This window comes from Pelodiscus sinensis, chromosome 6 (assembly GCF_052426305.1).
Source record: "Pelodiscus sinensis isolate ZL-2025 chromosome 6, ASM5242630v1, whole genome shotgun sequence".
NCBI lineage: Eukaryota > Metazoa > Chordata > Testudines > Trionychidae > Pelodiscus > Pelodiscus sinensis.
Window position 1 is genome coordinate 89,307,921 of NC_143057.1, and position 11,314 is coordinate 89,319,234.

Consider the following 11,314-nt stretch of genomic DNA (forward strand, 5'->3'; position numbering starts at 1 on the left):
AGGGACCGCATGCATGGGCCATGCCTCCCATGGATCACACACCACCTGTGCACATGTGAGCACGTGCCATGCCACCCTTGGGCAGGTGGCTCCAGCTGTGTGACACCCAAGGGCCATGGCCCAATAGGCACATGTGTGTGTGAAGAGACCTGACACACTCCCGATCCCGGGGTGGGATTCAGCAGGACGTCCTCCCTTCACACGCCCCCTCTACACAGAGGCAGGGGACATCTCCCCATGCCTCGGCTGCACTATCCACGGCACAGGGGCATGGGTGTGGTCTTGGGGCAGCTCCCACTCCCGGGGAGAGCCAGACATCCCAACCATGGCCTCTGTGCAAGTGCGTCAGCTCTGACGCTGCAGGGCATGGTCATCTGCACCTCGCAGGGGGTGCAGGGCATCATCCACTGAGTCCCCAGGGAGAAATGACCAATCTCCCTTCTTTCTCCACAGCCACACCAGCTGCACGTGCAGGGCGCACCACCCCTCCTGGGACATGCTCCCGCACCCGAGGGCTCCTCCGGACCACCAGTACGTGGCAGGGGTACCAGGACCAGCACCTGGGGGCCCTGTGAGCCCTGCACCGCACCATCCAGGCCTGGGTGCAGGAGGACCTACAGCTCCGCCGGGAACAGCTTTCTTAGGACCGTGCCATGTGCTCACACCTGCAGGCCCTGCTGCAGAGTGTGCTGAGCCATGCTGCCCCAGCGCCTGCTGCCCCTCCGGCTATTGTTCCTCTTTCCACTCCTGCCCCCACTCCCACCTCTCCCTCCTCAACCTACACACCCCACACCTCAACCTCCACACCCTCCTCCCCATCCCCCCGGGGATGCACATGCCATGCTGGGAGACATGTGGTCTGACGAGAACCCCACCCCTGAGCTCTGAGCTTCCCCTCTCCCTTGTTCCCCTTACTTCCCTCTTCCAGCTCCCTCCTCCCAGTTTTCCTCCTCCCCTCTCCCACCTCCTTTCCTCAGTCTCCCCAGAGTTTTATTCCCCCTCCCCAGTTTTGTTAAATAAAGACAGTTCGTGTATATGAAAAAATATGTATTTTATTTGACATCAGGAAGAGGGGCTAGGAGGGGCAAGTGGAAGGACGTGAAGGAGGAATGGGGCATGAGCCTCCAGTGGGGAGGATCAGGGTGGCTCTGAGGGCTTCTCGGGGTGGACGCTCTCCCACAGGGCCTCCTGGATCCTGACAGCCCCCCCGATGGACCTCCCGGATGGCAGCCTGCAGCAAGTGATCCGGGCTGATGGCAATGACCCCACAAGACTCACCAGCGTGCCCAGGGACAGGTCTGGTTCCATGTTGCAGAGTGCCGTGGCGTCCCGAGTGAGGGCAAGCAGAGCACTCCGAGACACAAATGCTTTGCTGTCCCTCATCGAGGTAGACCAGCAAGCAGAGAAACCTGAAAACTGTCTGTCCGGGATGGGGTGTAGGGTCCCTTTAAGCACAGATCTCAAATAGCCTGAGGCAGCAGCCCCACACACTAAGTCCGACCCTGATGCCCTTTTGGCACTGGTTCTGGCCAGCCTTACCTTCGATTCAGAGTCCACTCAATGTGGATGCTCTATTTCAAGTTAGAAAAATGCTATTTTGAATTAGTTTTTGTGTCTAGATGCGTTATTTCAAATTAGCTTAATTCAAATTAACTATTTTGAATTAAGTTAATTCAAAATAGCACTGTAGTGTAGACATACCCTCAAAGGACGGAAGCTTATCCCCAGGTCAATATGAGTCTAAGATCTTACCCAATTATCATGAGAATGCCAATCTTAAATAACTAATGGGTTAATAATAAAAGGAGAAAGAAAAAAGAGACTTACAATTGGTTAAAAGCTCAATATACACATGTGCAGAGGTTACTTTCCTAGCAGAGACGGTGAGGCTCATGATTTGTAAATATCTTTCTGAAAACAGGTGTAGAGACTGGTTTGAGTCCTTCCATACATTTTCCAAATATTTATTTGGAAAGTCTCCATTTTACAATTTATACTTTCCCTCTTCAAAGTTTAAGCAGATTAGAGACTGGAGCATCAGGCCTGAGACTTCTCTTTCATAGCTCTTCTACCGGTTAGACAAACCTCCTCACAGAGACTGTCATAGAAGAGCCTTTCCTCCAGGAATGCAGAGCCTCTGTGGACTGTTGTTTTGAAGCTAATTTTCTCTTTCCTATGCATAGACAGGTAAACTTGTTACATTCACTCATAGAAAGCAATTAGCTGGTCTCCCATTACAATATAGAAAATTAAGCTGAAGACAATGCAGATTGCATAATAAGTTTCCTGCAATATCTTACATCTTTGATCTTAAACTGGACACAGTCACATGCATAATTATGGCAATTAAGACACGAAAGGGAATTAGCACTTACAAGCTAATCTGGTTACATTGCTAAAGTTCTTTCAAGATATGGATAAACAGACAAATACATTTAGCATCTATCTGTTATTTCTGTTACTTCAAATGAATAAATTGATTGCAAATTTAGTACATTTCTTGAAAATTCACACACAAGTCATTTGTCTTGATTATAATTGTAATGCCTGCTATTAAGCTGTTGTGGATCATACACAGATTGGCTTGTCTGTCAGTGCCACAATGCATGTAGTTACAAGTGCTGGAGATGGGAAAGAAAGTGTACAGTAATTATAATACATTGGTAAAACTCTACAAACACGTTGAGACGCAGAGAGTTCTCACTGCCAACATGGGTGCATCCTGAGGTTGTAAGGTCAGGTAATCTCTGTGAATTTGTAATGCTGTTTTGCCGGAGGATCTGCCCCCAATCACTTGGACTCTGAAGAAGTTATTCTTAAAAAAAAAAAAAATGTATTCGGTGTACTCTCATTTGATTTGGTTACGAAGTGGTGAGATTTTGATTTAGGAGTCTTGTTCCCATGGTGCCGGTGAATTTGGCCTACAGGAGACAATAAACAATTGATAATTTGTTGGCATTATTGGAAAACAAAGGAAGAAATGGGGAGAAAAGGCTGCAGCATCTACAAACATATATTTTTTTTACCAGGCATTTTAAAAATATATATTTCTCAGAAGATTTATAGGGAATTACTTGAGAGAAAATTTCCAGTAACAGCATTCCAGCAGGGAGGATCACAATTTAGGAAAGCATTGTATCAGTTAATCCTTGAGGATGTTACTCAGAATCACAGTGAAGGTATTTAATTGTTCAACTATCTACCTAAAGCATTATATTATATTTCACACACAGGGAGTCACATGAGTATTTGGTGATAAGTTTTACATAGTAAACTATGCATGAGGAATAATTTATGGGTTAAGCATACAGTTGGTGCGAACTGGTCAGGAAATTTGTAGATTTTTACATGCCTAACCAACAAATGTAACTTTAATATTCTAAAGAAAAAAACCAAAAGTTTCCTTATTGCAGGGCAAAACTATATACTTTGGCTTTGGACTTCCCCATGATAAGGAGGACAGCCCATCCATTTCTGAAAGAAAATAACTGCACCAGCTGTTACTGGAGATGCTTCCCATGTTAATACCATAGCTCTCTATTACTTGTGCCCTAAGCACAAGTCTGACCTTTTTTCAGAAAGAAGGGTCATCTGCAGCACTTCTCTGAAGTATCTATGCTACCCTATCGCACAATGCAATGGCTCAGAAGTAACTGATGCCCGCTGGGAAATGGCAACAGCTTGGAGCAAGATCGTTTTGAACAGATTCTCATTAGGAATGGGGTTGGGCACTGGTACAGATTGTTGGTTGGATGTTTCTGTATAGGTTTATTGTTATTACTGATAATGTAACAACATAAATAGGAAGAGAGAAAGAGAGACAGAAACAGGAGCATGCATGACAGAGATATTGTTTGTCTACTATTCACAGAAACCAGCTAATGAGCTATATCAGTACCTTAATCTTTTATGATTCTGAAGACTATTCAGTCCTCAAACATAAAAAGAGATAAAGAATCAAGACAAGGCAACATTCAGGCTCTATCTCTGAAGAGACCAGACTCGGTGTGCGATATGTGATCATTTCTGGAATTAATTTGGGCCACAAATATCTGACTTAGAATTTTATTGCTATGAAAGCAAGTTGAGTCACAAATGCAAAATTTTGCAGTAGCTCCAGCTCTTAGTCAAGTCAATAGTTATTAAAAATATCAGTTGACTCTGATGAAAAATGTATAGTATGGTGGAATGACAGTGAATGAATGAAAGAAAACAATTGCAGGCTTTCTTTTATTGTGACAGAATGACATGAGCTTAGGCTATATTAACTGATAAACAGAGTGACTGTTGTTCCTGCTCTGTTGTAGATGACTGAGCTAGGAAGGATAATACAAATCATAAGGAGTTGTCAGTGTCTGTAGCAGAGGGAGCCCTGAACCAAAACTAACCAGCTCAGACAGTAGCAGGAGAAAGTGAGTTGGAAAAGACAGCAGGGGCATACAATTAAGATCAACTAGTTTGAGACAACTTGCCAATTTCATAAGCATCTAGCTCCAGTTTGTGTAAACCAGCATGGATGTATTGGCTTCAGTGGGATCATGCTGATTTACACCAGCATCTTGTCCCTAATGTTTGACCTGAATTTTAGCAACAATTTTGGTGCATATGACAAAAGCAGAGACCTTGAGTTCACAACATATATTGATATATTTTCTTCTTCAGATTGCCAATTGCCTCTAGTGCATTGTTTGTCTATGTCACTGAAGGGTTAAGCAGGGAGGAGAGATGGACGCAGCTCTGGATGCTTTGTCAAAATGAGGTAATTCTGAATGAGACGACATAGTGCTTTAAATGTCCCCTTTCTGTCAGTGCCTAAGGAACTACTGAGGTAACCGATCTCATTATAGATCAGAATGATATTGGCTTAAAATGCTCGTCCTTTCATTCAGATTTAGGAGAATCGTCATGCATTACTGCTTTCTTCTACCCCACCGCCACCATCACTGTTAGCGATAGCTCCAATTTGGCTGCACCTTCAAAGGGAGAAGGTGCAGCCTTCTTCTGGATGATAATTTATGCAAGTATGTGGAGCAACACATGTTTAAACCGTAGTCATCTCATCGTTCTTGAAACCTTTCTCTACAAATCTCCTAATGTGTGTTATTAAAGTTCAGTGTGCATGATAGAAATAGGCACAGAAGATAAAATTTAAACAACAGAAATGTTGTGAGCTGTGATGCTGGCTGACCAGGTCATGATAGATTGTAGTCAGGTCAATTCACTTGTGTACTGTATTAGATCAAGACAACTATAAATGTATAATTGTTTTGTCTGTTTAAACTTCATAATATGAATGAGATGTCACTTGTATTGTTTTTGCTTATCTATTCCTGTCATAATGTAATACCAAACATGTATATGGTAAATTACTACCTTTGCAACTAAATTGCCCATCAAATAAACCTTATGAAATGCTAATGAAGGATTTAAGGTCTTTAACAGAAAATGCTAGGGGCCATTATTTTTATGGCTGGAGGTAAAAAAGTCATCAAAGGAAAAGCTCACATGGTTAGCGAGACCATCAGCTTCTCTTCTGTGGGAAGAAGATATAAATATAGATTCAAAAAAGGTCCTTTATCTCTGGACTGTTTGGATTCGAAGAGGACAGAACAACTGAACGAGAAGTCAGAAATCCCCAGAGTTATTCTGGGTAACCCTGGAAAAGATTTTTGGAAAATTCGTGTTTATCATAAGACTACCACCATTTGGAGTTAGAGTTACAAATTGTAACTTACTAGCTATTGTATTTTAGCTACTTTAATCTCTCAATAACTGCCATTGTTTTTTCTTAGTTTACTGTAGAATTGGCTTCCAGGATTGTCTTTGGAGTGCTAAGTGATTGGAGTGAGTGACTGTTTTCTTGGGACTGGGAGAAACCTGCTGTGGTGTGATTTTAAATTTAAGAAACCATTTATCACAAAGTTCAATTTGTCTGAGGGGTAAGACAGACTCTGTGTTAAGACTGGTATAGTGATCCAGGAGTTCACATTTGTTACTGGCTTAGTGAAATCCAATGGTAGAATATACCACCAGTTTGGGGGGGGGGGAGGGTGTTTTTGTTTTCTGTCTATCTGCTCTCAGAGAGTCACTCACAGTAGAACCACTCCAGACAGAGTGACAGTAGCAAACTAGCCCCGTTCTCATGATATGCTTTGGTTCATGGATCCTTAATCTGGGATAGCAGTAACAAAGGAGTTCTGGGGAGTACTGCTGAGAGTATCTACTCAGGGTGAATTGCTTAGCAACAGGGCTGCTTACAGTCCTAGAGTGGGGGTTCTCCACTATAAGTTATACCAAACCAGTCACAAAAAGCACTTCTACTCACTTGCTAGCAAGAAGTCACACAAGCAATTCCCTCAGATACTCCAGTTCTCCTGTGCCCCAGATGAGAGGTTATGAAAACCAGTCTCATCAAATCAAAAAAGGTTCTTCTGATCCCAAAGACCAGCCACGTTCCCAGGTCAATTTATAACATGAAATCTTACCCAAAAAGCACACTGTTGCCAATCCTTTAGAATCTAAAGTCCAAAGGTTTATTTATAAAAAGAAAGTGTGAGAATTAAAATTGTTATAGGAATCAAATACATACACCAATTGCAAAGTTCTTGTAGAAGTGATAGAATAAACTGATGACTTAATTCAAGCCTCTGAAGTACCTCTATATTGAATGGGTTGTTCAGGCCTTTGTTCAAGAACTTCATCTTGTAGTAAGGATCCTCTAGAGGCGAGAAGCAAGACTGAAGGACAAAATGGAGAAATTTCTGGGGTCCTTTATATATCTTTGGCCATGTGGAGGGAATCCCATTGTTCTTCCAGTGTAAAAGTGCTGCTACAAGATGGAGTTTGTCACATGAGCAAATCAGCTGTCCATGTATAACTCATTTCTTTACAGGTAAACACTATTGCCCTCATGCTGATCTGAGTGTTCCCAGAAAAGTTCATCAGATGTGGATTTGCACCTTCCCAGAACTATTGTCAATCAAGTACTTCTATTCACTTGACCATGAGTCCTTTTACAATAGGCTGCCAAGCCTCCTTTGGTGTTCTTCAGGAACAAACATTTGAAATACAAATACATAGCCAATACTTATAACCTCATATTCAAAAATGATACATGCATATAAATGGCATAAATATAATCAGTGAATCATCAGCTTTTTATAGACACCTCATTTGGCCCACTTTGCACAAGATTTGTTACAAACATGTAACAGCAGTTGCAACAAAATGATCCATATATTCTTATTACAATCTGATAATGTCACAGTAGTCACAAACAGATGTTAGTGGGTCATGACTATCCTGCCTTTCCCCATAGTTCTAAATAGGTTGTGGGTCCTGGAAAGACCTCAGCTAGATAGGAGAGGACGCCTGGTATGGAAGAGGTTAAGGATCACAGCTCTAGCTCAATCACATTTTTTTTGACTGGATGCAGGAACTACAGGATAAGGTTTGTGGCCTATTATACAGGAAGTTGGAGTAGATAAACATAATGGTCCCATGTGGCTTCAGAATTGATTACATTTACTAGGAAATTCTCTGTGTGCGCTCTCTTTTTTAGTGAATCTTTACAAAATCATTCCTCTGGTCAGTGCAATGATTTGCTGGGGACGGCAGAAAGTACAAACCCAAGACATTTCATTAAAATAACCCCCCACACTTTGAATGTTTTACTGTGACTGACCTGTGCCCTTAAATTCCCCATGACTCTGTCTGACCATCTACCCACTCTGTCTCTCTCCATCCCTTCTGGGGTAAGTGAACAATAAGCTGCCTTTTCCCAAAGTGGTATTCACCTCATACAAATAAATCAATTAGTCTATCTTATCTTGACATTTACTGCTCTCCTAACCATGGTACGTAAAGGTCTTCACCATTATAACTGCCTGCCTGCTTCACCACAGTGAGTACAAATTGGCCTCACTGGGACTGCTGACAAGGATGCTAAGGACTCAGTGGACATAGAAAAAATAATTAACTTCTCACTTGTAGAGGAGATCTTCCCACACCAGAGTTGCACGAGTGGGGTGAGAATCTACTATGACTGCTGCACTTGAAGTATTTATTTTATAAATAAATTGATGTCTTCAGTTTCTAGGGCTGTCATTTTGGTGCCTGCCATTACTCAAGTACCACACCTTAGAAGAAAGAAAATAGACCACGTGCCTTTACCCTCTTTGGCCTCATTGGCGGTAATTATACAGACTGGCATAATTTTGATGTAGGCTGAAATAAAACTGAGCAATATCATGATTAAGCAGCCAGTGTATAGTGTGTCTCAGCACAGACTGTCAAGAGGAAGGGAAGTGTGCTTTAAGGTTCAGTTCAGATGTTTGACTCAGTGCTCTGAGAGTGAAATGAACTGAAGGTGAACTCAAGTGAAACCTGGAGGGCCTAGTGCTGCCAGGAGGAGAATCACTTCTTGGCTTTGTTCCAAGCTTGAAATAAGGTCAGGCCACTCAGAATGCACTGAGGATGTGCTGGGTGTTTCGTAAAAGGAGATTCTCCAGATGTTAAAGACTTGTCTTGTACTGAGGATCTCTGTTCCAGAAAAGGCTGATTTCTATTCCTTCACTTTGTAGTTTATACAATGCTCCTTTATCTTGTCACATGGTGAGTCCCTGTAGCGCTTATTAGCCATTTCTTCCACTAGACTCATAGAATTCTCTCATCATAAGAACATAGGAATGGCCATACTGGGTCAGACCAAAGGTCCATCTAGCCCAGTATCCTGTCTGCCGACAACGGTCAATGCTAGGTATCACCAGAGGGAATGAACAGAACAGCTAATCATTAAGTAATCCCACTCCTTTCACCCATTCCCATCCTCTGACAAACAGAGGCTAGGGATGCCATTGCTATCCATCCTGGATAATAGTGACTGATGGACTTAACTTGCATGAATTTATCTCTTTTGAACCCTGTTAAAGTCCTGGCCTTCAGAACATCTTGTGGCATTGAGTTCTACAAGCTGACTGTGCACTGCATGAAGAAAAACTTTCTTTTAAGCCTGCTACTTATTAATTTCATTTGATGATGCCTAGTTCTTGTGTTATGTGAACAAGGAAATAACTTTTCTTTATTTACTGTCTCCACACCAGTCATGACTTTATAGACCTCTATCTTGTCACCTACTTAGTCTCTTCTTTTCTAAGATGAAAAGTTCCAGTCTTTTTAATCTCTCTTCATGTCAGCCATTCTAAACCCCTAGTCATTTTTGTTGCCCTTCTCTGAACTTTTTTCAATGCTAAGGTTTGGTTTTTTTTTTTTTTTTTTTTTTTTAAAGGATGAGGTGATCTGTACGCTGTATTCAAGATGTGGGCATACCATGGATTTATACAGAGACAATAAGATATTCTCGGTCTTATTCTCTATCCCTTTTAAAATGATTCCTAACACTGTTTGCTTTTTTGACTGCTGCTGCATATTGAGTGGATGATTTCAGAGAACTATGCACAATGATTCCAAGATCAATCTTGAGTGGAAATAGCTAATTTAATCCCCATCAATTTGTACATATAGTTGGGATTATGTTTTCCAGTACAGGCAGTCCCCGGGTTACGTACAAGATAGGGACTGTAGGTTTGTTCTTAAGTTGAATTTGTATGTAAGTCGGAACTGGCTCCAGATTCAGCCGCTGCTGCTAAAACTGACCAGGGGCTGACTACAGAAAGCTGGTGGCAGAATTGCTCTGCCCCCAGCTTCCTGGAATCAGCCACTGATCAGTTTCAACAGCGGCTGAATCTCGAGCCTGGGACAGAACAGCTGGGCTGCCAGGTAGGTAGGTCCCTGCAGGACCAACCTGGCAGCACCCCAGCTGCTCTACCCCAGAGTCCACAACAAAAGCCTGGTCTGCTGGGGGGGGGGCGCACTAGCTGTGGCAAAGCCGGGGAGGCGCGGGACCCCGCCGCCGCTGCGGCTTTGCTCCCGGTGTCCCTGGTCTGCTGGAGACGGTCCCCAGCAGACCAGGGACACCTGGAGCAAAGCCGGGGAGGCGGAGGGGTCCCGCGCCTCTGAGGCTTTGCTGTGGCAAAGCCGGGGAGGCATGGGACCCCGCCGCCGCTGCGGCTTTGCTCCCAGTGCCTCTGGTCTGCTGGGGACCATCTCCAGCAGACCAGGGACACCGGGAGCAAAGCCGCAGCGGCGGCGGAGTCCCGCGCCTCCCCAGCTTTGCCAGAGCAAAGCCTCAGAGGCACGGGACCCCTCCGCCTCCCTGGCTTTGCTCCAGGTGTCCCTGGTCTGCTGGAGACGGTCCCCAGCAGACCAGGGACACCCGGAGCAGCTTTTCTCGCCCCGGAGGTCGAGGTGGCGGGACTGCTGCGCTCTGGGCGGTCCTGCTGCCTGCGAGCTCCGGGGCGAGAAAGCCCCGTTCATAAGTGCGGATCCGACATAAGTCGGATCCATGTAACTCGGGGACTGCCTGTATACATTACTTTGCATTTATCAACATTAAAATTCAGTTGCCATATTGTGCCCAATTACCTAGTTTTGTGAGATACTTTTGAAACATTTCATAGTTTCTTTGGTCTTAACTATCTTGAACAGTTTAGTATCATCTGCAAATTTTTCTGCCTCAGGGTTTACCCCTCTTTCTAGATCATTTATGAACATTTTGATTTCTCTTTACAGAAACCATGTTGACTTTTCCCCAACAAATTATGTTCATCTATATGTTGAACAATTCTATACTATACTTTCAACTAATTTGCCCAGTGCTGACATTAGACTTACTGGTCTGTAATTGCCAGGATCACCTCTGGAGCCCTTTTTGTATGTGAGGTGGCATTTCTATGCATGATTGGTTTATATTTTTCTCCCCCAGTTTGGGTGCATGAGAGTCTGTATATACAAAGCAAGGAGAAGACATACAGGATAAGATCAAAGTTAATAAGACAGGTGACAACAAATGTCCTCCTATGTGCATTCAGTACAACTTACAAAGGATAGAATCCTTTGCCATAAATGGCTAAGCTGGAATCATGAGCAGCAGCAAAACACTTGCCATTTTTTAGCTTTTGCATTAATCAAATCATTAAGATGATAGCTTAAATCATCTTACAGTTATAGCAGCACCTGCTATTTGGGAACTTCCCAAGTCTTTTAAACTTCACAAACTGTATTTTAGATTATGAGCATGTCCTTAAACGTACACGTAGATATGAATTGACATCAGCTGAAGACATGCAGGCACAAGCAAGCCCACCTTCCTGAGTTAAAGTGACATTACAATGTCTATCAAACTCTTTTTCAGTTGTTCAGAACTTTCTTAGCCAAGATCTTTTCTGGGTGATTATTTTCTGCCATTGTGGCTGGG

At 43.3% G+C, this 11,314-nt stretch overlaps 1 long non-coding RNA gene across 1 annotated transcript in view; it reads left to right on the plus strand.

The window, feature by feature from the left end:
• The window catches only part of LOC142829760 (uncharacterized), a 99,974-nt gene extending 98,954 nt beyond the window's left edge, over nucleotides 1-1,020 (plus strand). The window contains exon 3 of the long non-coding RNA XR_012904505.2: nucleotides 454-1,020. This is a non-coding gene — a long non-coding RNA (uncharacterized LOC142829760). The remainder of the gene's footprint in view (nucleotides 1-453) is intronic.
• The last annotated feature ends 10,294 nt before the right edge of the window (nucleotides 1,021-11,314 follow it).